At 37.9% G+C, this 27,727-nt stretch overlaps 1 protein-coding gene and 1 long non-coding RNA gene across 3 annotated transcripts in view; one reads left to right on the top strand and one right to left on the bottom strand.

Annotated features, from left to right (window-relative positions):
- Positions 1-422: 422 nt before the first annotated feature.
- LOC306814262 lies at positions 423-12,287 on the bottom strand. The gene is made up of 2 exons (XR_013777122.1): positions 11,893-12,287; positions 423-1,115 (listed from the first exon to the last, which is right to left on the bottom strand). It is a non-coding gene; the product is annotated as an uncharacterized lncRNA (long non-coding RNA).
- GHR (growth hormone receptor) overlaps positions 4,213-27,727 on the top strand; it is a 146,244-nt gene continuing 122,729 nt past the window's right edge. Inside the window, exon 1 of one of the 2 annotated variants that reach the window (XM_079330153.1) lies at positions 4,213-4,341. The gene's annotated coding sequence lies outside the window, so the exon portion shown is untranslated. The remainder of the gene's footprint in view (positions 4,342-27,727) is intronic. The other variant, XM_079330152.1, reaches the window with a different exon arrangement.

Below are 27,727 nucleotides of genomic sequence, written 5' to 3'. Positions count from 1 at the left end.
TTCATTAGCATATTCTGGGTTTATTGCTTTATGACTGCAAACACTATGAGTTTACCTGCTTCTACAGTCAAACTTCAAAAGAATTTCCCAGAAGTCATGGTGGAAGAGTTAAATTCCTTTAGTTTATTCTCTACTCTGCTAGGTCTTTCTCTAGTCTTCAGAAGATACACTGAAACTCTTCTATTTGGTATTCATGAGGCTTGAGTAATGTAGTATTTCAGTCTTCATTGTTCCTTTTTTCTTTTTTTGTTGTTTAGCAGCTGTACTTTTTAAGAAGGTTCAGTGTGTCACTGTGTAAAAGTGAATTTTCCTGTTACAGCTTCCACAACCTTTCTTCAGGAATGTTTATAAAAGATCCCTTCTTGTATTAATCTACTGGTAGTTTTCATCCTGGTCATCCACTTTCCTTTCACTGCAGGGTGTTCCCTTTTCCTCCCACAGATTAAATGAGTAGGTGGATCTGCCTTGTCTTGGTCTTTGTAACTCACAGAAAGTAGTCAGAAAGTCCTGACCTTGCTGAAATGTGAGTTAGTCCACTTCTTCCATCCTTCTTCAGATGCCAACCATCCTTCAGTATTTTTTTCTTATTTTTGGCCAACTAATATGTAGTTCTATGTACTGATTTCTGATGCACTGATTACTTTTGATGTGTATACACATTTCCATGTTTTTTCTGTCCTGCAAATTTTTAATTTTTTTTCTCTGAAAGAGTGATATGATTACTTTTTTCATCCTCCATGTGTTTTAGAAGTTACTAAAGTGAGGTATGACATAGGTCAACTCATCACCTATCCCCAGGTGGAGATCCAATGCCTTCCTGCTGATCACTGACATGGTGGGTGACACATCTTCCCTTCCTGCCCTTTCTGAAGAGTCTGTATCCACCCATTGCAACTCCAGTCACAGGAGCTGTTCCATCAAATCTCCATGAAGCTGATAAGATGATAGCCTGGGTAGACATGTCTCTTGCTCTTGTTTATTCCCCATGCTGAGTTCATTCCTGTAGAAGCTGCCCTGGATGAAGCCAGCTTACTGTCGAGTGTCTGGAATTACTTTGTACTGCAATTCTGCTGACCTGTGACCCTTTTCCAGGCTCTGGGCTTCTCTTGTTGATCCTATCAAAATAGAAAGTGGTAGGAGTGGAATGGATTGAGTGTCCCCTCCCCTTGCAGCTACAGCTTAAAGCCCTCTTCATCAGTTTACCAAGCCTGTGACTGAAGATGCTCTTCCCCTTCTCAAAAAGTTGGACCCCCATCAGCCCTGGAACAGAAATGATAGGCAAGCTACTCAAAGGTTATCCATGCAAATATGCATGGTTTAAATCATTAGCCATTTTTAAATCTTTATGACCCTAGCACCACTTTTCTCAGTTTGTCCATTTTGATTTTTTTGGGGTTTAAACTCTACAGGAAGAACTTCCATCTCTATTTGTGTATTTCTGCAGTGCTGGCTGTGCTGAGATCGCAATTTCAGATACAGGTACTAAGGGTTCTGGTTTTATACTAAAAAAAATAATCAGACAGCTGTGTTTTTATAAATGAAGATATGCTTTCCCTAGCACAAGCTGTGCATACTTGCCATATATCAACTATTGGATGAGTGACTCTTTAAAAAGAAAAAACATCCATATGCTATACAAAACAACAGGGGTTTAAAATACATATTAAAAAAAAAATCCATTCATTTTCTGCTTTCAACTGGTCAATTGTATAGATCAAAACAAGCAAAAAGTGAAGTACCCTGAAAACATTAGCTATGAGCCTGAATATTTCTTATTTATTACCTGCAGGTCAAAATGGATTGTCACATTAACATGGAAAATAGAGAAACCCTAAAACCAAGCTTCCTGCAATTTGGCATATATTGGGAAAAAATCAAAGAGGACATTTGTTTTATTGTTGAGATGACTGTGTAGGAGATGTAGATGCAGACCATCAATAATGTTAGCATTATTTTTAACTGAAATACTGCAGGACTGTTATAGGCATATAGTAAAAAGATAAGGACTTCAGCCTATAACTAAAATACAAAAGGCACTGAATAGAGGCTGCTAGCTTTCTTTCAATTTATGGTATAATTGCAGTTGTTTTCAAGCAAGCTATAACATGAAAAGGAGTAAAAATTCAATGTCGGTAATATAATTTGGTGTCATATATCAGTGTTTCTTAGCAACAACCTAGTAATATTCAGTGGAGACCATGCTCAAATGAAGTAATATTGCATCTGTGGATAATGTTTTCAATGAATGTTTATGCTTCAGGTTTTTCTCTGAAAAACTGTGGATGTTACAAGAACCTTGCTGCTCTAGGTTGAGAAAACATGAATCACTGGTTGTTTTCTTCTGTTTTTAAAAATCTGCATATAACTCATCTGCAACAGTGTTCATTAAACTAAAACTAAAACCTGTTTCTAAATACTTCTCTTCTCTTTTCTTCTCTTTGTTGTAAAAGAAGATTGTCTGTCCTGCCAGGAAGGCTGTCTTTCAGCTCCTGAGATCTTTCTTGAGTAGCAGTCTTGGATGGACCCAGTGTTGAATATGTATATGTGTAAAGCAGCACTTAAGGAAGAAAAAAGTGGGACTTTTTTCCCCCATGTACATTTCCCCCGATATGCCAAAACCCTTCTCTCTTAAAGTTTAAGCCATTTTGGAAACCAGGTAAATTTTTAGAATTTCATCAACTAGAGGGGAAATAATTCAATCAAATAATAAAACCAGAAAAAGAAAAGGAACAGGGGTTATTGTAGATTGCAACTAATATTTCAATATCCTATTTTCATATTTTTATAATCTTTTGACTCTATAGTCACAGAATCACAGAATCACTGGGCTGGAAGAGAACCTTCAAGATCATTGAGTCCAACCCATGCCCTAACACCTCAACTAGACACCATGGCACCGAGTGCCACATCCAGTCTTCTTTTAACACATCCAGGGATGGTGACTTCACCACCTCCCCAGGCAGACAATTCCAATACCTTATTTTTCTTTCTGTGAAAAACTTTTTCCTAATATCCAGCCTTTATTTCCATTGGTGCAGCTCGAGACTGTGTCCTTAGTCAACAGCTGCCTGGTGAAAGAGACCACCCCCACCTGAGTACAGGCACCTTTCAGGGAGTTGTGGAGAGTGATAAGGTCACCCCTGAGTCTCCTTTTCTCCAGGCTAAACACCCGCAGCTCTCTCAGTCATTCCTCACAGGGTTTGTGTTCCAAGCCCTTCACCAGCCTTGTTGCCTCCTCTGGACATGTTTAAGAGGTTCAACATCCTTCCTAAACTGAGGGGACAGAACTGGACACAGCACTCAAGGTGTGGCCTCACCAGTGCTGAGTACAGGGGCAGAATGACCTCCCTGTTCCTGCTGGCCATATTGTTCCTTACACAGGTCATTTGTCATTACCCAAAAGACAAAAAAACAAGTGTGATAACACTTTTCTGACAACAACCTGAATCAGGATCAAATTCTCCCTCTGCCACTCAAAGATGTGGCTTCGTAGAGGTTTGCATTACCTGCACCTCTGGTCCCTACATAGTTAGAACTTGAGAAAACACCTTCTGGAAATTTTACAAGTTTATAAAATTATTGTACTTTGTATTTGCGGAAGATCAATTCAGCTTTTCTTCTTCCTTTCTGACCCAAGCATTAGGGAGATACATAGTCTTAGTGCTTTCAAATATCAATTTTTTGTGATGGAGGAGCACAGGTATAAAATGATTGGACTTCGATCAAAGAATGAGCCTTCCCTTCAGAACAAGTGCTTAATATAAGTGTATACCATTTACTTCAAAATTACTTTTCCAATCAGTTAATCAACATTTAAGGTCCATCAGAAGAGTTTAGCTTCTGAAAAAGACACATTTTATTTCAAAGCAAAAAAGCAGACAGACAGTACCTCTGCTTGTGGGAGATAAAATCCTGATGTCATTCAGAGTGTATTCAAGCACTGATTGCAAAGATTATGAGATTCATAAATCCTGCAAGAGAAACAGTTTATTTTTCTAAGTCCTCATAATAAAATGGAAGCAAGCACCGAAGGGCCTCTTAGATGAAATAATTGCTTCGTGTCATGCTGTGTAAGCAATCCGCGCTCCAAGGCCATGCAGGGGACGTGTTGACATAGGCGCATGCAGATAGGGCATATCTCTCCCCTCCTGCTCTGGCCAGGCAGGTGCAAACCAGCTTAGGCCAGGAACCCTTGAACTCATGCAAACACACCACGGGCCCATACTTTACCCTTTTGAACAGTTTTATTTTGGGGCCAGCAGGGCAGCTTTGCTGTGCAGGCCCCGAAGGCAGCCGGACGCGGGACACACCGTCGGCCTGGCACGGCGCTGCGCAGCCCAGGTAGGAGCATGGGGAATTCTGCAGGGCTCCAGGACACCAAACCTCCTAATCCAGGTGCTCATGGCTGCAGGAGGACATGCCAGAAGAGTTCTTGTCTGTGAGACAGGAGGGGTCGGCCCCTGCAGCACATCCAGCTGGGCCAGGGCAGCGCCCAGGCCAGGACCTGCCCCGCTGACTCTGCTCAATGCTCCTTTTCCCTTCTCACCTGCACTGAGCACGGCGAGAAGAGAAAATGTGCTTGGGGGAGGAGCTTTAACAAATTTACAACATGCTAAGGATCTCTGCAGATCAAAATATACTTCCAGTTTTTGGAGCAGAACAGGAAGCTGAGAAAACAGGCCCTACAATTCTATTTTTCTCATGACAATTCTATGACATGCCTTGAATTAGAAATTTAATTTTTACAACTTCTTTTTTCCTCTTTTTTCACTGGAAGTTTTTTTTTTTGAAAATAATTTCAGTTTTATGTTTGTGTATAACAGTTTATTGTAGGATCAGCAGCAAAAAACAAAAATATAAACGTGATGTGTGGCACAAGTTTGAGAAGAAAACCAAATTAAAAGCATACCATTTAAAATAATATTTTTCTACTGGGTAGACACCACAAGCAATCTCTTAGTTACCTCATAATTGCACTCCAGTTTACACAGAGACAACAATGGTTAAATAGATGATGCGATGATGTTGCATTTGAGGAAATAAATTTAGAAACTTACCTGCTAATCACATAATCATAAAATTCTTTTCTCTAAAACAGTTTCTGGAGATCCTGTCAGTGTTAATTCCCAGACTTAATCTTGAGCTAATGCAGTAACTCACTGGGATATCATGCCCTGTGCTCAGGTCCATGGTCAACTTCACAGGTGTGGATTTATTTACCTTGCCATAAGGTACATCCTGTTCCTCTAGGAATGGTCACTGTAGAAACATGAGATATGCTCGGGAGTGCTACGATTTTCTTGGCTCTGTGCAAAATCTCTGACTCCTCTGCTGCATATTCAGACAGTTTTAAACCTTGGTAGATATTTAGAGTTCATCTGAAGTATATAGAAGATGTAGTTTCCCTGCACACTGAAAGCATGAGTACCTGGGCTTCACAAAGGTCTTGTAGTGTGTCTGTTCAATCTAATATTTCAAGTGCATCTTTCAAGACTTTTCAGACCTAAAGTTTCCCTTCTTGACAATAGATTTCTATGACACTTAGATTTTGACTTTTTTAATCTATGATTTTTGCCATGTAAGAGAGAAATTTTTGAGATGTAGAATGGGAGAACAGAGACTTTATTTGGGTAGAATTATAAAAGATTTTCTGATTTCTTACAAACTAAAAGAAAACACAAACATTTAATTTTGAATCAACACTAAATGTTTCAAAATCTGAATCCAAAAACTTATTAATTTTGTTTTCTCTCCTCTGCTATTTTTATAAAATATTCAGGGGCAGTTGTCTTCTTTTTAAGAAGCGAGAATCAGGTTATAAACATTTAATTTCAAATTTAAAAAAAGCTCAGTTTTATAAATTTATAAAATTATATATTTGATTTGAAGGAATTTCAAAATTTCCCTAATTTCCTTTTCTAATCAAAATTCTTCCTTGAAAAAGCTCCTTTTAATTCATATTACAAATCTCTATTTGATTAATTTACAGTTAAAACATTAAAATTATTTATCTATAGTTACAAACAACTGATGTTCTCTGTAGAAATTGAAACTGGTTTTGATGGCATGTTTAAGTCACTTTACCACAGTATTGTTAATTTTTGCAAGAGTCAAAAAGTGTGAAATATTTTTGATTCCTCATTCCTTAAGAGCTAAATTCCACCAGAGCTCTAATTGAACCTCTATTTGCGGGTTCTCTCATTATACTATCAAATATTTTTGTAAGACATTTGTCTCAAAAACTCAAGTGAACTTCTTGGGAGATTTAATGCATTACACAAGTGTACTCAAAAATATGGAGGAACACTGTTATGGTTTAGTTATCACAAAATCCTTTGAAAACTCCATAAGCTCTGCTCCATTTATTTTGATTTCAATGGTGCATGTTGATCTTATTTACACTCTTGTCCATGGTGAGGCTAAACTGGTGAAAACAAATCTGTGCAGTTTCTGTAAACCCAGCACTGCATCACTACATGTCCTAATGGAATTCCTGAAAACCCTGCTCTAGGCACATGGCCTGAAAATTTTGTCACAAATCTTAGCAAATGGAATATGTTTTGAGTATGCCAGGATCTGAGTGATTCAAATATGAATCCATACATCACCACATAGTTTTCTTTAGTTGAGGTTTGGAAAGGATGCTGAGAATTTGCCCAGAGCTTATTAACTACTTGAACAACAAGGTAGTTGTATCAGATTATGATATTCAGGTTACTCTGTGAATCAATAATGAGGTAGTGGGTGGCTAGAATGAGAGCTCAAACTTCTATGATAATTGGCTATTGCCTCATAACAGAAATAGTAAGTTAATTTTTCCAAAGCAATATAATTTGCATCTAAATTGTAAATCCTAATTTATTTTAACTACAAACCTACAGAATACAAGACTATTAGATATATACTTGTAGTGTTCAGCAAGCTTATATGGAATTTGTCACTTGTATGGCTTCTTCAGTCATCTTAGCAAGTTAGAAAAACTGGTATCCAGTAAATCCTTGGTTCTGAGTACTCTGTGGTGCTTGGGCTCAGAAAACTCAGACATCCCAGATTGTAAGGTCCATTATTAGTGATGTGGTAGAGAAACATTGCAGCCATAAGACCATGGAACAGAAAATGGAGAGTGCTTTTTCTAAGTCCTCATAACAAAATGGGTTTTTTTACTCAATATCCTCTGCTATTTCTGCTATTAACAGTAATTCCTTCTGAAACAGGAGAACCAGTCAAATAGAAAAGCCACAGTGCTTAGACTTCTCTTAAGTGCTTTGTTAAGCTCTTTAATCCTATTTTACTTGTTAAATATTAATATTGAGATATAATTTAAAAATGAATGTGTGCAAGGAAATTCAATGAGACAAATGGGTAGCAGAAATTTAACATTCGCTTCCATTTTGGAATAGGAAGGTAGTAAAGATAGTAGAGAAACATTATACACCAGCTTTCATTGAGGAAGAAATAGTCACTGATTACTAAGCCATTTTTCTGCCTAAATCTCTTCTGTGGTATTTCAGTATCTGATGCCATTTTCTTCTCTCTCTCTCTCTCTCTCTCTCTCTCTCTCTCTCTCTGTATGCAATGCCCAAACAAAGTCATGCTGTTAATTTCTTCTGCACTGTGTAGCTATTGGTGTCTATGGAGTTCTATCTTGTGCTAATATAAAATAGCCATTATTCCATGGCCAAGAAAAAAATTACTGAGAAAAAACCCTAATGAGGTGTATCCCAAGGATCTCAAAGTCTGTGACTCTATTTGCAATGAATCAGGAGATAAGAACTAATCTAGGCACAATGTTATAGGTGGATCAGAGAAAAAAATGAAAAAACTGAAGAGAGAAATAGATGTCCATGCCATCTCTAGACAAGAACATTCCTAACTGCTGACAGTGATCAGGAAAGCAATGCAGCTGTAGCAAGATATTCCAAAGATGATGAAAGCATAAATTAAAGGGGTTTAATTGCAAGTTTCATTTTTTAGGTTCATTTTTAGGCTAGACAAAGGTGCCTACAGTGTCTTTCTGGTTATTTGAATAGAAATAACATATATTAGTCAATGTAACTTAAATATGTTTTAAATATGTTACCATTTCCTAATTTTAGAGGAAATAATATTTTAATTTTCCCTGAATATTCAGGGAATAATGTTATACTAACCCAAACTTAATCTCTTCAAAACAATGATCTTCTTGCTTACTTTATCTAATTGAAAAGTGTCTCCAGCTGCAACTGAAGCCTTCACTCAGAATTATATCTTACTTCACTTGTATTTGTGCATGATTGTTCATTTGTATTTGTGCTGTCATCAGGTTAAATGTTACCTGTTCTCATAATAAACATTTGTCATCCTCCTGATGACCTCCCCTTTCTCCCAGGACTACGAATATGGAAAAATTTAATGTTGTAATCTCAGATAATTGGATTAATTGGCACCAGTGTGACTGTAGAGCTGAGAAGGGTCACACAAAAAAAAAACAAAATATGAGGATCAAGAATGCCCTTTCTCTACATCCAACCCATGGCACATATAACATGAATATTTCAAGCAATATGCACAGTAAAAGAAAAACATGCCACTTAAAATAAATTTGAAAGTTTACTTGGAATTATTCTAACACATACAAATATGAATATGCATATTATAGAAACACAAACAATATTTTTAAAATTCATTGAAATCTCAAGTGTACAAAATGAAGCTCTTTGTGTTGTGTGAGACTATAAGATAGCTTCAAAACATATCCAGATAATACCTTAAATACTGAAAGAAACATAAACTGTGTTAGGGTTTCATAGCAGCGATGGATTGTTCTATCTAACTCTTCATGAGGCCTCTGTCTCCTTGGGCAGCTGAACTCTTTCACCCAAAGCTGGTATCTCCATTTCTTCACTGACAGCCAAAAGAGTGTCTATGAACTGGAGGAGTCTGCAGGCATTAATGCCTTAGGCATGCCTGCTTAGGCAGGAATCTATGACCTAGGCTTTATTCTGATTTATTGCTAGCATTTGTTTCTAGTGAGTACTATCACAGTGCTAGCCACAGTTTGACTTTTAAATTTTCTCTACTGAGAAATTTCCAGCCAGGAGGGAAGCAATACCTTTTGCTTACTCTCACTGGCAGCTCAGCTCTCCTGCTGCTCCTGTGAAAATTCAGGCCCTTACATGCGTTGCACAGCACTGACCATGGCACATGTGGCAAGAGAAAGAAACACACATATTTCCAAATGAGTCACCAAATCACCACATCACACCTTACGAAAATTCTGTCTTTAAATATTGTACACAAAGCATCTTGGCTTATAAATACTTTCGTGTGGGGGAAAAAAAATTTGCTGATGTCTGTAGCATTTCTTACACCAAATATTTACTGCACAAAGCCATGCTATGCATAGTGTAGGTTATGCAGACAAGACAGCGATAGCAGCCCTCATCTCTGTGGCTTGTTTTATTGTTTGTGATCATTTAATACAAGTCCTAGACAAGAAGACTTTTCTGCAATATTCTCAAAATGATAGAAAGGAAGATGACAAGGTGTGCATTCTAATTTATTCATAAAATCCTAGTAATACCTTTAATCAGCAATACACAAAATCTTTAGTCCTGCTATCAGCCTGAAAAGTTCCTTTCTCAAAAACTGCGTAAAAATATTAATTTGTCGAAATTTGAGCAGGTGTAACATCAAATGTTTTACTGACAAATGTGAGTTAAATAACAGACCACACCAATCATCTCTATTGCGTACAAGAACCCTTTAGGATTCCTCTTTTAATTGGTGCTGCAGTCATTCCACTGCCTTGAGAATTGTTATGACAATAGTTATGGCTGCAGTTGAATAGAGAACAATAATGGAGAAATACTCATGCCTTGGTCTGCCTTGAACTTCTTTTATTACATTAATACAAGTACCACTCAAGCATTTGCAAACTCTTGCAAGGAAAAATGTACTCATATGTAAAAAATCCCAGTCATCTGGAGGGTGTAGTTTGGTGCCACTTATATGTCAGTATGTTGACTCTGAAGTTGTCTCAAAATTATTTCTGGAAAAGAAATACAAGTCCTTTCTATTACACATGCTAGGGAATAAAAAAGAGCAATTAATATATTTTATTGTACAACATGATCAGTAATGTTATTTTAGTAATTACAACAGCAATATAATTGGCAAACATAGACTAACTTTTCTTCCAAACCTTTGAAAATTGGGAAGAAGTTTTAAATTCAGTCTTTGAAGCTGAAGTACTTAAAAAAAAAGAAAAACAAAACAAACTCTTCTGGTTTCACCAGGGACTAATATTTTGCCTTGTTATGGACACATTGTTACTGAATATTCATATATAAGCTCATCTGGACATTAAAAGACCTGAATTTGGCTTCCTCATAAGGATTGCAAAGTTTGGGCAATATCTGAAGTTTAGGTGTAAAAGGGCAGTACTGGTTCATACTATGAAACTAACATATATAGAGACATACACATTCGTTTGAATAGACTTTATTTTGAAAGGCTTGTCAGTTGAATCTTGCATGAGTGGTAGTAGAGATTTATGCAGATTGTGTTCAGAGAGCAGGTTAGAGAGCAAGGAAAGGCCTGGACAGGCAGTCTCTGAGTCCTGGCAAGGCTAAGACTATTCTAGGTCAAACAGCTGTAAATAGGCCTGCACATGCCGTGAATGTGTGTATGGAGAGCATTTTCCAAAGAACCTTTCAATGGTAAATCAACCCCCCTTTTATGATATTCACCTAGTTTGTTCAGAACAAAAATCTACTTTGTCCCCCATCTCAGTGTGTTACACTCTCACTGGAGCAGCACAGTCAGGTAGACAAGATGAACTGATCTTAGTACATCAACTTTACATCTGAATGGACTAGGGATAGTCTGGTAGGCTTGAACTATGAATTCTTCGGTCTCTGTAATGCTATTACTTTTCTCTACCTGGTTGCATCCAATTCTGTGCAATTTTTGGATCTCAAAGGACAAGTTCTTTTGTCACAAATCTTTTAGCTATTATCGCTAATAGTTCTCTGGATGCTATTTCTGTCCTTAAATTAATTCCTTCAAATAATCATTGGTGTAAGCAGAACAGTAAAGTTAATCAAACATAAATACCTTCAGTGATGTGAAGTATATACTCCAGTTGGAAAGTGATTTTTAAGGAAAGAACAACATACAAAATAATGTTTTATATTGAGTTATAACTATAAATTATATCAATGTGTTTCTGTAAAGACTAAAATAACATAAAATGTTCAATATATTAATATTGTATATTATATACATTACACAGTGTTTATTAATCACATGGCAATATAATTAACAATTAATTGAAACAGTTATATGATATAAAGGTACAATAATTAGGTCGTTGGCATTAAATGTGCAACATTTTAGATGAGATTATATGTAAGGGTGTAGCTCTTTTTTCTGTATAATAATGATTACTTACTCTGAATTGTAAAAGTTAAGAAACAGCAGAAATGCCTAAATTAAGTCTATTTAACCTTATGTCATCCAGTGTATTATAGTGATACAGAATGTGGTTTGGCAAAACACAAGCACTGTTACTCAGCTGAAAAAGCCACTTAGATGCTCAGAGGAAGCCACTCGGTCCTCTTCCTTAGTCCCCCAGAGAAGGTACTTCTGTGTTGTAAATGCAAAGTGCTGAATAGATAACATAATGTCATAATATTTGTTTTGGTTCCTTTCAGTCATTGCGTGACTTTATCTTGCTTATTGTATGTAATCTGAACCTTATGTCAACACTTAAAAGAGTAATTCATTTTTATGCTTGTTACCATAGGATCAGAGCAGCCATCTCAGGTCCCAGATATGTTATTTCCTAAACTCCACAAACATTTGTCCCAGAATTTATAGAAGCAGCCTGTAAACTAAGTGTTTCATTACCTGTGTTCTTCCCTGGAGATGCCTGGAGCTTGTCTGATGCCACCAGTCCTTCATGGCATCTGCTGGCTTCAGCTGCCCTGACTTGTCAGCATCTACAAAATGCAGACTGTGGCTGTCTTGGGCTGGGGACCCAGAAAACAGGCAGCATATCATTAGTGGTCCAGTGTGGTTGTTTACCTAGTATAAAATGAAAATCCACAAATGTGCAGTCTGGAATCCATGTGCACCACAGTCTGTACTAATCCTCACTTTACTAAGTTTATAGCTATCTGTTTAAATTCCTATTGTTAACCTCATCCCTTGAAATAATGCGTGCAGTTCCTTCCTTTATATATACATAAGCTCCATGGGAAAATAGTACAATTCCTTCCAAGGGACAGGGTGTGCCAGCTAAGTTGAATTCTTTACTTATGTGCCCTACAAATGTCAGTATGTCAGTCTTCTCATGTACAGCACCAAAAGACATTCAAAAACTTAAGGGAGCTGTGATTAATATCTATTTACTTATTATATAGCAGTTATACAATACTTATTATACAACAAAACTACTTTATTTAAGTTATTTTTCTGCATAAAACTAATGTCAGGAATCAAAATATTTTAATTTTCATGGAGGAATCATGACTGCATCTAGGTTGTGCTACTTTTCACTTCCATAAAAAAAACCCACTCATTTATAAAAGATGATTAATTAGAAAGAAAATCTTTTTTTCACAGAACAGGTCTGTCAGAAATTTGTTTCATACCCTCTTCTATTTGAAGATTCATTAAATAATAATTTTAAATTTTCAACTTTTATAATGGTAGCATTTTAAGATTTTCTTTCCTGATTTTTGCTTTTGTTTTTACAAAAGTAATTTTTAAAAACTGATACTCTGTCTAGCCTCAGTTTGTTTTTTGTCTGTTTTCCCAAAAAACTTCTAGAATTTCTGTTGTATTTTTTACAGCAGCCAAATATTAGTTAACTGGATTGAAGATTATTTATGTGAGTTATGGAAAGACTATTAAATTTTGGCACAAGCACAGTTCCACTGTTTCTCACACCAGTTTACCTCTGGGACTAGTGTTGCCACTGTTCTGCAGCAAAACACAAGAAGAAGCCCACTCTGGGAGATGCAACCTGGTTTCTAGCAAGCCCATCCACGTCAGATGTCTCCTGATCTGTCTTTGCAGACCAGGGCTGCTGGGGGGTACAAACACACCCCACCCCACAGATCTCTGAGTCCAAAAGCTTGTTGGGTTCAATGCAAACCCATGTGAGCGCCTGGACCTGGCTGGGCTCTAGCACAGTGTGAGTCCAGCAACAAGCCAGAAGCTAGGACATCAGTGCTGATCCCAAGGGACACAGCTGACCCCTGAAGAAAAAAAAAAACATTCTTCTGTCTAAAGATGCAGTTTATGTTCCTATTTATTGTACCCGAGTCTCAGCACTCTCTGGCTTCCAGGAGGAAAAGCTGCCTTGAGTGCAGTGCCAGGACATGTGCTAGGTTTTGCATTTGCACTGTGCTGTGCTATACTAGAGGTAAAAAGTCCCTCCAAAGCACCAAGGATAGCACAGACATTCGTGGTAGTTGCTCTCTGCAAGGCAGATGAGGTCAAAATTTGTTGCTAACTAGAGCTAATGAAGAGTATTTGTTACCTGGTGGAGAACTGGTGGTGCTTTGAACCACATTCTGTCTGAGCTATACATCCCTCATGCAGTGTACTCCTGCAGACCTTTCTTTTTGATCTGTAGAAGTTGTGACCACATATTCTGAATTTATATATCTAATTTGCATGCTAAGAATCAATATTCAAAGGTGACTAGATTCCTCCACAGGTTGTTATAGAGAATTTAGACTCCTGAATTTAGGTGCTGGGTATCAAGCAATCAAAGTAATTAAAGTAGATGGTATATATGTTTAGCAGAGTGGGATTCTAACCACACTATTTCCTGATATTTTATTACCCAGAAAACCACATCAGAAATAATTATCAGAAATTTACTAGAAAAAATATCCAGTGTTGACAGGAAATTTCAGCTCACTGTTCTCCTTACTGGAGATGTTCTGCAGTTCAAAGTAAATGGAAATAAAAATACATTATAACTCTCTATATATACCAAAGTATATACCAATGTATTTACCATTGTGGGTAGGGACTTATCTGAAAGAAGAGTTCTGTCTTGGCACCTGTTGAGAAAGAGGGGAAGCACACAGCTGAACCAGACATCATTTACATGCAAGATGTGCAATAACTTAGAATACTTCTATCAGCAAAAAAAAAAAAAAAAAAAAAAAAAAAAAAAAAAAAAGAAGTGATTGTAGGACTGCAAGTCTTGTCTGGAAACTTCCAGAAATGAAATCTTTCACAAATATTCACATAGACAAATGCTGCTCTGACAGTGGCTGCAGCCAGAACTGGTAAGGTGAAAGATCCTGACACAAGTAAAAATCATGGCAAATAATGTCCATTTTTGAAGGGTAAATTTATATTTCTTGTACTAGTGAAGCACTGAAGTAGTCTTCTGGAAGGCCCAGAAGAGCTCAGAGGCTGAAGACCAACAGCAGCTGGGAAAGTTCTCTGGCAATGATGACAGATGTGGGTAGGAAGGCAGCAGGAGTGGTGGTAGAGTTGAAGAGCAGCAGCACAAACAACAAAATCTGCCTTTTACCCGGCAATACATGCCCTGGAATTCCACATGCTGCAGAGACTGACTATTTCAGATACTTCTTAGCTTGGATAAGGATGTTAATCTACATTTGGACTTCTGCCACAGACATGTGAGAAGGTTAGTGATATTGACATAATTTATTTTGTAGATTAGTTTTTTATCTTTGATTGATTTATTGTTTTATTGTGTTTCTTTATCCTCTTATTAAAATTATGCTTGTTCAAATCACTTTGACTAGTACAGGTACTCCTTTCTCTTTTGTGCCTTATTCCTCAGGTTTCTCAGAGAGAATCTTAAAGCACAGCTTCTTAAGCTTTCAGAAGGAAAGATAGAGCTTGTATTGGCTTCTTGTAAGTGTTAATGAGCACAGCCAGTTTATGATTCATACTGCCAGCCATAAGCTTCCAATTCATCTTTATCTTTCATGACAAGACCTGGAGCTGAGTTCAACACCTTTCATGCTTTCTGAATTACTTCTTTACCTTTCAGAAACTCACTGCACAGATTTTCCACTTCTCAGAGAAGATCTGTGCAGTTGCAGCATATAGTGCCAGTCTGAGCTGTTTTTGTCATTGTAGTACTTTCCCCTGCATTTGTAACTGCTTTCCTGGCTGTGTGGTTTTGTGGCTGCATCCAAACCCACTAAAATCAGTATAAAGGTTTTATGATTGGTGGGATTTGAATCTTATCTTTCAAGCTGGAAACCAGTTAGTCAAATATACATGAAAATCACAGAGGTGTTTTGAAGCATCTGCATAATGCCTACTAAATTAAGATGAATTAATCTGTCAGGAAGACAGATTTCTTTCTAATTAAAGGGTTAAGTAATCCTTATGCAATACTCCATCACAGCTTTTTATAGCGATGCTTTGTATCGCACCTCTACAAGTTTCCCTGGCTCACTTAACCACCATTTACATACATTGAAACTCTACTATGGATGGGGTTAAAGGAAAACATAGTGCATTTGAATATCCAACCAAACAGAAACAGTATTATATGGAGGAAACAAAGTTCTGAAAAAACCAGGCACAATATGGAAACACTAATATTGTTGGTCAAGATTGGAACTGATTAAAATTATTAGCAAGCGTAGTGAGCATGTTTAACTTGACGCTGAGAGTGCACATGATGATCCCAAAGGACACCATCAGAAACAACTGTTCATCTCTGCATTTCAGATTAAGTCCCTGCTATTAACATCATTGTTATAAGGTGTAGCTTACTCATCTCCCCTTAACAGTACAGACAGAGGCTATGAAAATTCCCCAGGAAAAAGCCTGCTTTAGCTCAGGTTCAGGTAAAGGAGTATTTGATTACAGCATATTAATCTTTTGGAAATCAATAGATTTGTCTGTACATCCTCTTGTAGCATCTGACTTCCACTGAAGTATCCTCAGAATCATCACTACAAGGGGAGATAAGTAACTGAATGTGGACATTTTTAGTACAATTCAAATCTCACATGTATGACTTTTCATTGCCTTCTTTTGTGCTGACTTCTAGGCTCTGAAACAGATTAGATTTGTATGTGAGACTAAAAAAGCAGGTTCACTGCCTGCTACCCCTAAGGGAAGAGAAGCTTCTCTTCTTGCAGTGCTGTTTTTCTTGTGGGAAAAGAAGGCTTATTGTAAAACTGAACCTAGGAATACCAAGAGCCCCAAACCCAAAAAGATGGATATATCGATTGCAGGGAATTATGAGGCTGCATAAATGTTGGAGAGTTTGAGGTAATGGGAAACATGAAAAAACAAACAAACAAACAAACAAACAAACAAACCCAAAAACCAAATAAAACCAACAGGAATCTAGATGTTATGGTGTTCAAAGGGTAAGAAATGTAGATGGATAAGAGCACCAAGAAAAGAAATGAACACTGACAACTGATAATTAAGTTGAAGGCTAGCCAGAGCATGCATACTCTGAATAAGAAACAGGAGGCGAATGCGTGGACAGATTGAGACTAGGATGGCATCACTGAAAAGAATAGGAGAGAAATAAAGGTTTTTTCTTACCATGCTTTTTACTGCCAAGAAATACAAACAAGAGGGACTTTTTTGTTTGTTTATTTTTCTTTCACAAGCAGGATAGCAAGGCTGATATTCCTACCACCCTTTCTCTGAATAAAACCCAAACCCACATAAAACTGGAGCTCTTGAAATTTGAATGAAGAATCAGTTTCATAAAGAATCTCTCTAGCAAATGGTTGCAAGCAAATTTCTTAACATACTCTTTTTACACAGCATTTGAAGGTCATTCATCAGAAAGTTATAAGATTATTGCTATATTAATTGAGTAGTTGACTTCTGAAAATTAATTTCACTGACTTGCAAGACTAGGCACTCAAAACTATAGAAGCTTCAATTGACAGGTTTGGCCTATTTTTTTTTCCCTGCAGTTGACATTTGTATTACATGTGAGCTTTATCTGGAAAGAACTAACTTCTCTGGAGTGTGTTTTGGACTTGGGGATGGTTTTGTTTGGCTGGTTGCTTGTATGCTAGTAATTCTTCTTTACTGTCAAAAGCTGTTTGGATTCATGTCTTAAAATCAGTGAAATATTCTCTGTATTATTTTGACCAATTTTAAGGACATCTCATGTACATGCCATCCAACAAAATCCCTAATGCAACAGCCCCCATTCAACAGCCAGTCAAGTGCTTTTTTTCTCATACATGTCCTTCCAGCTGAGAATTTACAGGTTTATTTACTGAATTTATTACATTAAAGATATTTGTATGTTGTGCTCTGAACTTTGCTGTTCACCTGAGAAGCCATATATAACATGTAAAGGAGACGTGTTACTTTTCAAGTGCTGCTGTATTTTTGATGAACAGCATTTACAATAGAAAACGCCTAGAATCTCTGACAACTTTCCAAAAAACCCCAGTTTGCCCAGTCTTGATCTTATTATCAGCAACAGATCAGGGTTTTTTTCTCTTTTTAGTCAGGAAAGATTGCTGTGGTACAGTCATGAAATTGATGCTATTTCTACCTTGCAAATTACTACAGTCCTAGATTTCAATAGTGCTCAAAACAGCACCATGAGCTTGGTGCTCCTGTGCAAGCTCTCATGCTGGAGCCCAGAAGTGTCTGCCTTGCTTCTGTTCTTAAAAAATCTACCTCTAAAGGGGACAAAGTGCCTAAGAGGTTTAATCTTGAAAATTACTGCTGTAGCTAAAATTGGTTTATGGCCTAGTTTCAGGTTACAGTGTGGTTCAATTTGATGCAAATATTAGAAATGTTCATTGATCAGTTTCAAGGTATGCTAGGGGTTGCCTGTGACTTAATCCTACAGTACTCAGCTGCTTCTTTAGGGTCATCTTGCCTTTGCCAATCTTGTCTGTATGCTTATTTATGCATTTCCAGTTAGCCATTGACTTATAGTGACAGTGCAGTGGGAGTAGCTGTCTCTCAGTGCCAAATGCATCTTCTTCACCTGGAGCTCAACCAATTGTAAGAGGAAACAACCCCACAAAATCACAATTATTGGTTTTGGTCATTTCTCAAATGATGGATCAATTATCTTTGTAACTTCTTTTCAGAATCAGCTGTGCCTTCTTGGTCTTTTACCAATAAATGCAAGGGAAATTAAATGTTTCTTCTGAGTACAGAGCATATTAGCTGTCTCTTGAAACCAAGTATGAGAAGGTGGAAATATTAACCAACACCTTCAGTAATATTTTGGACTGCAAAACACTCATGCCTAGTTCCCTGAATCATAAACTGCTTCCTCTGCAGCTTTCATAAGAAATTCAGGATGGGATCTAATTCATATGTAGATGTTCTAGCTCCTGCAGTTATTAAGGATCTCTCTGCAAACAGGAGTGATAGACAAACGTGTGCAGGGACGAAACTTAAAATCTCACCCTCTGGAGACCTCACTTCCCATCTACAAGCAGGGAGAAGGGACTTCACTGTATCGGAAATGTAATCCTCATGGGGATAAGTGAACTGAAGAATGTCAGGCATTTGCACTTTGACACTACAGCTGTGACAGTGCTGGACACAGACCACGTTACGGAGGCTTTGCAACAAAAATGTCAGAAAACTTACTGTGTTGGGGTAACTGTGTGATAGGCAATACAGTTTGTCTGTGCCCATGCTTCTGAAATTTCCTTAGGTATTAGTGATGGCTGAGGAGCTGTGAGCTGTGAGCAAAGTAATTACTTTCTTCAAATAGTGAAGAACTGAGAGCCTATTTGTGCACAGAGATGAGCATAGCTCTGAAAGCCAGATGAAATCAAGCAGAACCCAAAAAATGGAAAATGAATGGTGGTATCAACTGATCGCAGGCAGTAATAAAGGTTTCAGTAAGCTGAGAAAGCAAGAATTACTCTAGTGCAAACAACTCCTCAATACAAAGACAAGGACATTTTGTGTAGAGGCCTGACTCTGAGGAATCTGGAGGGAAGGTAGTCTTTGAAGATTGCCTAAGAATAAGTGCTCAAAGTTCACAGACTGACTTAATCAAAGCAACTCATGCATTGAGACATCCTTCACATCCCAAGTGCTTGGTATCTCAAGGCATATCTCCTTTCTGCACAAGAAAAGAATGCTTTTTTCCTATGATTTTGTTCGTGATGAGGGATTTTATAATAAAGCTACCATCAGAAAGCCATTTATGCCTCACCTTTAGGCTAGTGTTGAGGTTTTTTTGATGGGTTCTGTGATTTGTTTGGTTTGTTTGTCTTCCAGTTGAGGATAGGATGTGTGTTATGGATTACCATGTTCATTTCCTTTACCATTCTGCTTCACTTCCTGAACCTTGACCAGTCCCATCAGGGAGGATGAAAAGCTCTCTTGCACTGGCAGAGCAATGGCATTCTGCATAAATCATCCTACAGTGAAATCTTCTGTTCTCCTAGATCTCAGATGTTAATGCCCAGAGCAAAATTCTATGAGTATGCATGAGAATGATAGGCATGAGTATGATAGGACTCACTTCCCAGGCTACCCAGCCCTTGGGAAAGGAGGAAGGGTGAACTGAATCACTCAGCCTAGAAGAGTAACATCCAAAGATTATATCTGTCAAGGTTAAGCAGCCAACATAAACACAATCACTTTCTGAGGCCTTTTCCTTTTCCAGGGGAAATCACATTATTTACCATTCTCTCACAGTTTGTGGCAGAGATGCTATAGGATCACTATGTGGAATAGCTTCTGGTAGAGAAAAAGAGGGATCAACAAGTGACTAGCTGGAGGGACAAGGCTTTTATTTAATTGCCCTTGAGGTGCCTTGGTCACAAGACAGAGTCTGGCACAGATGCACTCATACTAGTCCCAGACTCTGCCCAGACTACAATCATGGGTCATGTCACAAACCCTGGTGACCTGGGAGCTCTGCTGGTATTTATCATCTTAGCAAACAGTACACTTGCCAGCCCAATGAATTAAGTAGCTCTGGGGTGGAGTTGCAACACAGTAGGCTCATTAACTTATTGTGAAATAAGCAGAATGTTATGGACTAGCACAGAAGATCAGCAGAGGATACACAGGACCAACATCCCCTTTGTCCCTGCAGGCAGGATTATCAGGTAAAGGCATACTTTTAGTAAGTCTTGCTGATTCCAACACTTAGAGGAATTATCTGGTCTAATTGACTTGTTTAACTAGTTTTTCTTGAGTCCTACCTTAAGGGCCAATTTTTGATGCTTATGAGAGTATCAAAAGTGAGAAGAAGAATGGGCATTGTGATGGTCACAGCAGCAATTTGTTTCTGCTTTTCCAAGGTGCATTTCACATGCAATAAAAATTTTATAGATTCTGCCTTTCAAAAAGAAGAGGGGATCCTCATCCATCTCAAGGATGATGGTTTGATTTTAAAAAGGAATGAAACCCCAACTGTAATAGATGGAAGTCAGCTGTTCTGCTGCCTATAAATGGCCAGGACACTGATAAATAAATAGCTAGAGTGTACAAATAATGAAAACATTACTCTTAATAGCTCAAGGCATTTCAAAATGTGTTGTTAGGCTACATCATGGGAACCTGGAGGAAATTATTTTTTAAATTATAAGGAAATATAAGAGGCAATTTTGGGATGGGGGGAAGAATGGCTCAATATTCTAAAAGGGAGTTTAGAATAAAAAGCAGTGAGAGACATGACAGGAAAGGAAGTTTCTATATCTAACATCCTGAGGAACTTCCATTATATCTCCAGAGAAGGCAAGAGATAGTAACCATGGACTAAGCTGGTAGCCTTCTGAGGCAGAAAGAACAAAAGATTGAGATAGAAAAGAAAAAGGAGAGCTTAAATATTAAAAATGGTAAGAAAGATAATGATCATATCAAATTTGTACTTTGGAGTACAGTGATAAAACACCTACAGGATGAAGTGGCAAATGTCTGAATGCTGCAGAGTCTAGGACTATGAAGAAAAATGATCTCTCTCCTACTACTGAAGGGCAAACTGATTATTTTCTCCATTTTGAGACAACAGGAGATATCCAGACCATTATAGCAGGAGAAGGGACTAAGAGATTCAGTCTATCTACTCTACTGCTATCAGTAAAAACCAAGTCATTCTCATCTGTTGTAATGAAGTGTAATTAGGTAAAAAATTAGCAAGTGAGTATGCTTCAGGTTTATCCTGTCAGCACTGGATTTTGTTTTAGAGCTGTTTTGCTGGGGTTTTTTTTTTTGCTTTACATGCTTTGAAAGAGGCCATTTCAGCCTGTGACCCAGGACACTACAGATGTTTATCATTCCTATTTTAACAAAACCACAAGGTCTAGGAATAAAATGGCAAAAGAAAAAAAGCAGCAAAATTGCAACTAATAGCATTCATCAGCTCATTCTGCTATTAATGAAAGCACAGTTTGACATCGATGTTGCTTTTTTGTCTAGTTTCATGACAAATTTTGTTACTATCATCATGGTAATAATCATGATCTTCATTTTGCTGGGAAAAAAGTGTTGTGATTACCATCCAATGGGGACAGATGGGGATTAGATTGCTATACAAAATATTGTGAATATTTGTAAATCTAGTTCTTTTGTTTGAAAAATTCATTACCAAATTGACTTGAAGACTTGATAGATATTATGCAAATGTGAACACCACTAAAGTTTTTTTGTTTTCCCACTAGTCCCACAGCCCTGTGATTTCAGAGCTCACCACAGCTCTCAGCCCTGCTTTAATTATCAGACACTGAGCAGTGTTGGAGTTGGTTCTCTCAGACCAGACCCCGTAGGCTGTGGAAAGGGAGCTCAAATGATGGCAAGCAAGGACCCATGTAATTATTTATCTCATTAAGTGAATGTCTCAGTGCTCAGTGTAATATTCCTTTGTGCAGTGGGTGCTCTGCCTGGATTCAGGTGCTGCATTTGTGCTGCAGCTGCTGTGGATAGCAAAGCTCTCATGAGTACGTGAAGGGCCTGGCCCTGTGCTGTGGCCCTTATTTGAACTTGGCAGATAAGAAACAACCCATATTTTAAACTGCAGAGTTCAGAACAGCAACCATCTAGCATTAAGGATTTAGAGATTTTATTTTAATGATGTAAAAGAGCAAGTCAATTCAGAATAGCCTTAAGCTTTTGTTTGTCACAAATATCTTCCCTGTCACCTTTCCTCTAACATACTCAGATGGATCTTTCAATCAGGTATATACAAAAACTTTCAAGACAATAAATAAATCCTAAGAGAAGGGAAGGGAAGATACTTTCCTCTACCATGGGAGGAAGGAGTTAACTGATTTCCTGTAACAGAAAAGCCTTCGAGGCCAAGGTACTGCAATCATGGATGCAGAGGCAAAACACAGGATCAGCTACAAGATAGTATGGTCTTCCTCCAGAACATCATTGAAATTTACACTTCAGTTACAAAACTGTGCTGGGATCTTAAGGAGCCTCAGCCTCTAAAGATTGTAACCTCAACTGAAGCAGAGCTGTGCAGCTGAAAGCAGAGAAGGAAAGAGGTGGGATCTGAAAAGACTAGCAAAGATTTTAAAAGAATATTAATATATAAAAATATTAATGTTTTTCTTTTACATAGAAGATACTCCAGAAAGTCCTGAGGTATGAAGCAGCACCTGAAAGGAGCAATTGAGACAATGAGCATTGCTGCTCCAGTATTTTTTATTCCAACTCTATATTCCTGAACTGTGATCTCCAACAGCTGTGTCTGGATGGGGGAGGGGAGGCTGTGGCTGGAGATCACTAGCAGGGAGGAAAGTCCCAGGAGTTTACACAAAGAACCATTTAAAAGCTGAGTGCATTGACTCAAAGAGAGTTTTTGGATGGGTTACACAGACAGAAAACTGGCAGATGTTTCGATAGAGTATGACAAAAAAAACCCCTTTGTTTTCATACTATTAGGTTTTAAGTTATCAAAATTAGAGACAGCTTAAGTAGGCAAATGACCATGTCTACATCTGTACTATTAAGTGAAACAGAAGCAGTCAGTGATGGGCAATGCCCACACTTACCTAGCTTTTGGCCAGGGTTTCCTCTGGGCCCCCATCCAGCACTTGTATAGGATAATTATTATTCCTGTAGCTAAAATTGTGTGAAGGCTCAGGTTTCAGTCTGCCAGGCCAATTTCATAGTGTGAGACGGCACGAATGTGCTGCATACCCCTGATGTGTACCATGTTGCATACCCAGGGATTCAGACACTGCTGGGGTGATGCTGGGACAGTCCAAGAGCAAGGAGCCAGCTCCACGGGTTTAGCCATCCCTGTGCTTTCTACTGGAAGCAGTTCCCAGCCAGGGCTATCCCCCAGCATTATTCAGGATTTGCTGACTCAGGTCAAAACTATTCCAAAGAGTGATGGGGGTGATAAGGGCCCAGTGAGAAATCTTATTGCCAGGTCTTGTTCTATTTTTTTTTATTACATTGAAATAACTTTCACTAAAGAGACAAGATGGGATTTAGTACAAGAGGAGTATGAGGGATGACTGGATGCAGCTTTGTCACCAATGTTTAGTGAATCAAGGTACACAGGTACATGTACTCCTCCTGGCACTGCCTGTCCTACTCAGGGTGGCAAGGCTTCTCATCTTCCCCTGTAGCAGTGCCTCTCTTCCAAGGGCAATCACCAGCTCCACCAGCACCATAGTGATGGTGGCTAGCCCCACAGAAGAGACTGTGGGCAGAAAGATGGACCAGACAAGGACTTTGTACAGAGATAAGGCAGTATTAATGACACAGAAAAGACAACAGTGTGTTTCACCCTAAACATGTGATCTGGACCCCGTAGTTTCTGAGAAACCTCAGCAGAACCCAAGGTGGGGCTGGATTGCTGGGAGCTTCCCAGAAACCAAGCCCTTTGATCACACTAGGTTCAGCAAGAGGATCATGCCAGGACTGATGTGGATTTCAGATTTTGTGACTCCAGAGCAACCAGATCTAACATATAGCAGCCACGTACCTGTATTTCACTGCTCCAACCAAAGTCACAGGCTGAGGACTTCAGGTAGGAGAATTAAGGTGACAACTGATCTTCAAGTGGGCAGCTTTAGTGTAACATTCTTAGAAGTTCAGTTCACAGGAAATTTTGAAATGTTCAGGTTTTGGTGCAAATCAAAACAAAGCAAACAAAAAAGGAGCAAAAAAAAAAAAATTTGCATTGAAATAGAAATTCTCCTTGTAGGGCAAGTCAGCAGCAATATTATTAGGAAATTGAAGTACAGAGCACCAGGTGAATCTCCACTCCTATTAGAATTGACAGTTCATCATCATATCAATCTCCCACCTGAGACACAAGTAAAGCAGCTTGCTAAAATCAAAGTCAAAGCAAAAAGGCAATAATGTAACTGTCAATATACCTAGGGAAAAATTGGGAAGGAAGTGAGTGATTTCAGGCAAAGGAAAATTTTGAGTCATGAAGAAAGGGATTTTTGCTGATCATGAATGTATTTAAGCATACAATACAACAAATACTGATAACCACAAGAAAAGCTCAGTTTTGATGCTCCTATCTCAAGATGTATTGCTTAAAATGTGCTCTGAGAGAGTTTGAGATGTTTATATAGCATAAGAGCTAGATAATGTGGAGCCCTGTATAAAAATTGCAGGACATGTGTTGAAGAAAATCATCTTCCCTCTCTGCCCATGTGAGAAGTTTGCAGTCAGTGGTGTGCACCTGAATCTCATGATTCCTACTTGTCTGGATGTATGTAGGCTCTTTATGTAACACCATGTGTTGGAGATGCCTCTGTTACACTTTTCAGCAGTTATTCAAAACTTTCCACACTCTTCTGGTTTTCCTTTCTCTAAACTTCATTAAAATCATCAGGTGTGAGGAAAAAAAAAGTGAGGAAGTCCCAACATATGAGCAGATATACAGTCAAGACAGTATTTTGTTGAAACCACTAAAATATGTGCATACTAAAGAATGTAATCTTATTATTGCAATCCTTGCCTGCCTGACCCAGCCCATCCTTCCCAGCTATTTCTCCACTGCAGATAAATGGATGGGGCTTGATGGTTCCAGTCCTGTAGGCAGTTATGAGCTGCCACTTCTGCAGGGTGGTATAAACACCCTGTGCTGCACAAGTAACAGAAAATACACTTTCTTATGAGATGTGTCTCCAGAATTACAAACTTCCTTCACATTTCCCTGTCCTTGGGCAAGTGAATGACTTGTTTCATATCCTAAGTTAAATTTCTGAGATGCAACACTAATACTCCAGTGCCTCTCTTACAGAGAGGCTTTGACCAGGCATGGCTTGATGAGAGTGAGGCCAAAGGCAAACAGACCTTCAACCCTGAGTCCACAGCCCTGGCTGCTCGCCTCCTCATGATGTCAGACCAATGTCTGCACCAGGAGTTATAGCCGAAAACTGCTAATTCAGAATTATAAAAGTGGAAGATTGAATTTATGAAAATGGGAAACAGCAATTTTGTGACAATTTCTCACTAGAGCACAACTTCTGTGGTTAAAGTAATATGTGTTACTGTTAAATAGCAAGTAGAACAACTCTCAACATAACAGGGACCTCCTCTTGGCTGTGTCAACTATTTTATGCGATTATTTCTGCACAGGCTATTTCTAGCTGTGGCCTGTGTCAGAGGTTTGGGCTGGCTGGATATCCAAGTATCTGTTTACAAGCATCAGGACAGATGGAATGTTATCAAGTACAGTCAAAGGCAACTGGAAAGGACACATCTGTTGGTGCTCTCCTTCAGGGCTACAGTTGGAATTAAAAATAAAATGACAAAACAATATTAGGTAACTATAACTGCCATTGTTTGAAGCCATTTAAATATTGCAGTTGCAAATAACTTCAAGGCTGCTATCTAAACTTCACTGGACTCAAGTAAACAATGAAAAATAAAAGCACAATATAACTTAGAATTTTGATAAAAGACCTCTTTTTACTGTTTGTCTGTTTGGTCTTTCTGGTAATCAGTAACATAAGAATCCTGTAAAAAGTGTTCAGAGAAAAAGAACAGGGGAAAAGCTACATGCTTAGATTTAATTTTGTATACCATGTTCACTCTGTAGGACTGCTTGCATATGCACCTTTTAGATACATAAATACTTTTTGAACAAATTTAATTTTAAAAAATTGTGTGCATTGGAGAGGAGTATGACAAATTGAAATCATGAGGAGATACAAGAAATCAACAAGAGGAGTAAGGATACCTAAAATTTGACCAGAAAAAGACCTTATTGGTAAATAGAGTTATGAGCAAGATAACTACATAGCAGGGCAATCTAACATCTAACAAAGGACATAGCCCTGCACTCGTGCTGAACTCCAGACAAAGGAGAAAGTTGGACTCATCCAAAGCCTGTGGATGATAGTGAAAGAGGAGGAGGACTCAGCTGCTGCTGTCAGTAAACCAAACCATGTGAAGAGAGAATATATAATGGAAGCCTTTATTATGAATAAATGACCAATCATTTAACAACCAATGCACAGAAGCAGAGAGTCACAAGAGAGTTTAACTCTCTGAAGAATGGGTAGGAAAGGAAACATCAGGACATAGATCAATTAACAAGCTCTATACTGAAAAGCATTGGTTGCCATTTCTATTTCTGTGTTTAAAACAGTGAGAGGGCAAGCTCTTCTGGATGTGCTTCTGTACCAGTGAAAAGTACCAGTGAAAATTAGCTGTTTGAGAAAAGAATGATGAAAGGTGACTTGGAGACAATGACTGGAATTAGAGTATATATTCTCAAGGAAGAAAACAGAGAAAAAGGAGACAGTCATGGGCTTGAAGCAGGCAGCTTTCACAAATTCAAGTCAATATAAAGGTCAAAGGAAAAAGTAATTAAGTTGTAGCAAAAACCATAAGAAATTCCTATCAGAAGGGAAAAGTATTGAGAGAGAGAGATTAGTTTAGGTAAGCCAGGAACTTTTACTTGATCTGAAACTCACAAAGTTCCATCTCAAAAGTGGAAATCGGATCATATTCTAAACCATATAAAATAAAAGTGTGTGGATGATCCAGTCAGAAGGCTAAGGCATAAAACAAACACAGAGCTAGAAAGCACTTCAAAAGGACGTACCCATTAAAAATAACAAGGAGAAAAGAAAATTATGATTGCTTTTCCTGCATATTTATGAGATTGGAGGCAAGGAATTGACATAACTGACGATCCCAAGAAGATTGGAATATTTAAAACCTTTTTTGGCATGTGAGAAAAAAAAAGCTGGAGATGCCTCATTAGCATAATTGACATTCCTGAAAAAATGTTAAGTACTCAATGTAAAACAGGGAGGAAATAGGTCAGGAGAGCATTATGGAATGTTGTCAAGTCAGTCAGACTAGACAGACTTTGACCTGGGATATTTTAAGAATTAAGTGAATTCTTCAGATTAGCAATTACTTGAGAATCTGTCAAAAATGGCTAAAATATATGGGAAAGGACAAAAAAATTAACAGCTGTGTTGTACAATAAGAGGGGAGAAAGCAGAGGAAGAGGAGGCTGGAAATAATAAATTAATCAATCTAACTTCAACTCACAGAAAAGAAACAAACAAACAAAAACCCCCCAAAACAAACAAACAAACAAACAAACAAACAAACAAAAACCAGAAACAAATCCAAAGCATATCTAGAATTAAATAAACTCTTTTCAAATACTTTAAATTAAAAGTAATAGCATGAAAGCTAATTTGGTAATGAATAGAATTTTAAAACCTTGTTTTGTTTTGTTTTGTTTTGATACTGTCATATCACAAAATTACAGGACCTTTCTTTGTTCTGACTTTATTCAATCCTTTTC

The sequence above is a fragment of the Erithacus rubecula genome, assembly GCF_903797595.1.
Source record: "Erithacus rubecula genome assembly, chromosome: Z".
In the NCBI taxonomy this organism is placed as follows: domain Eukaryota; kingdom Metazoa; phylum Chordata; class Aves; order Passeriformes; family Muscicapidae; genus Erithacus; species Erithacus rubecula.
The sequence above is the reverse complement of the archived record's forward strand: the minus strand, read 5'-3'. Positions and strand labels throughout refer to the sequence as shown.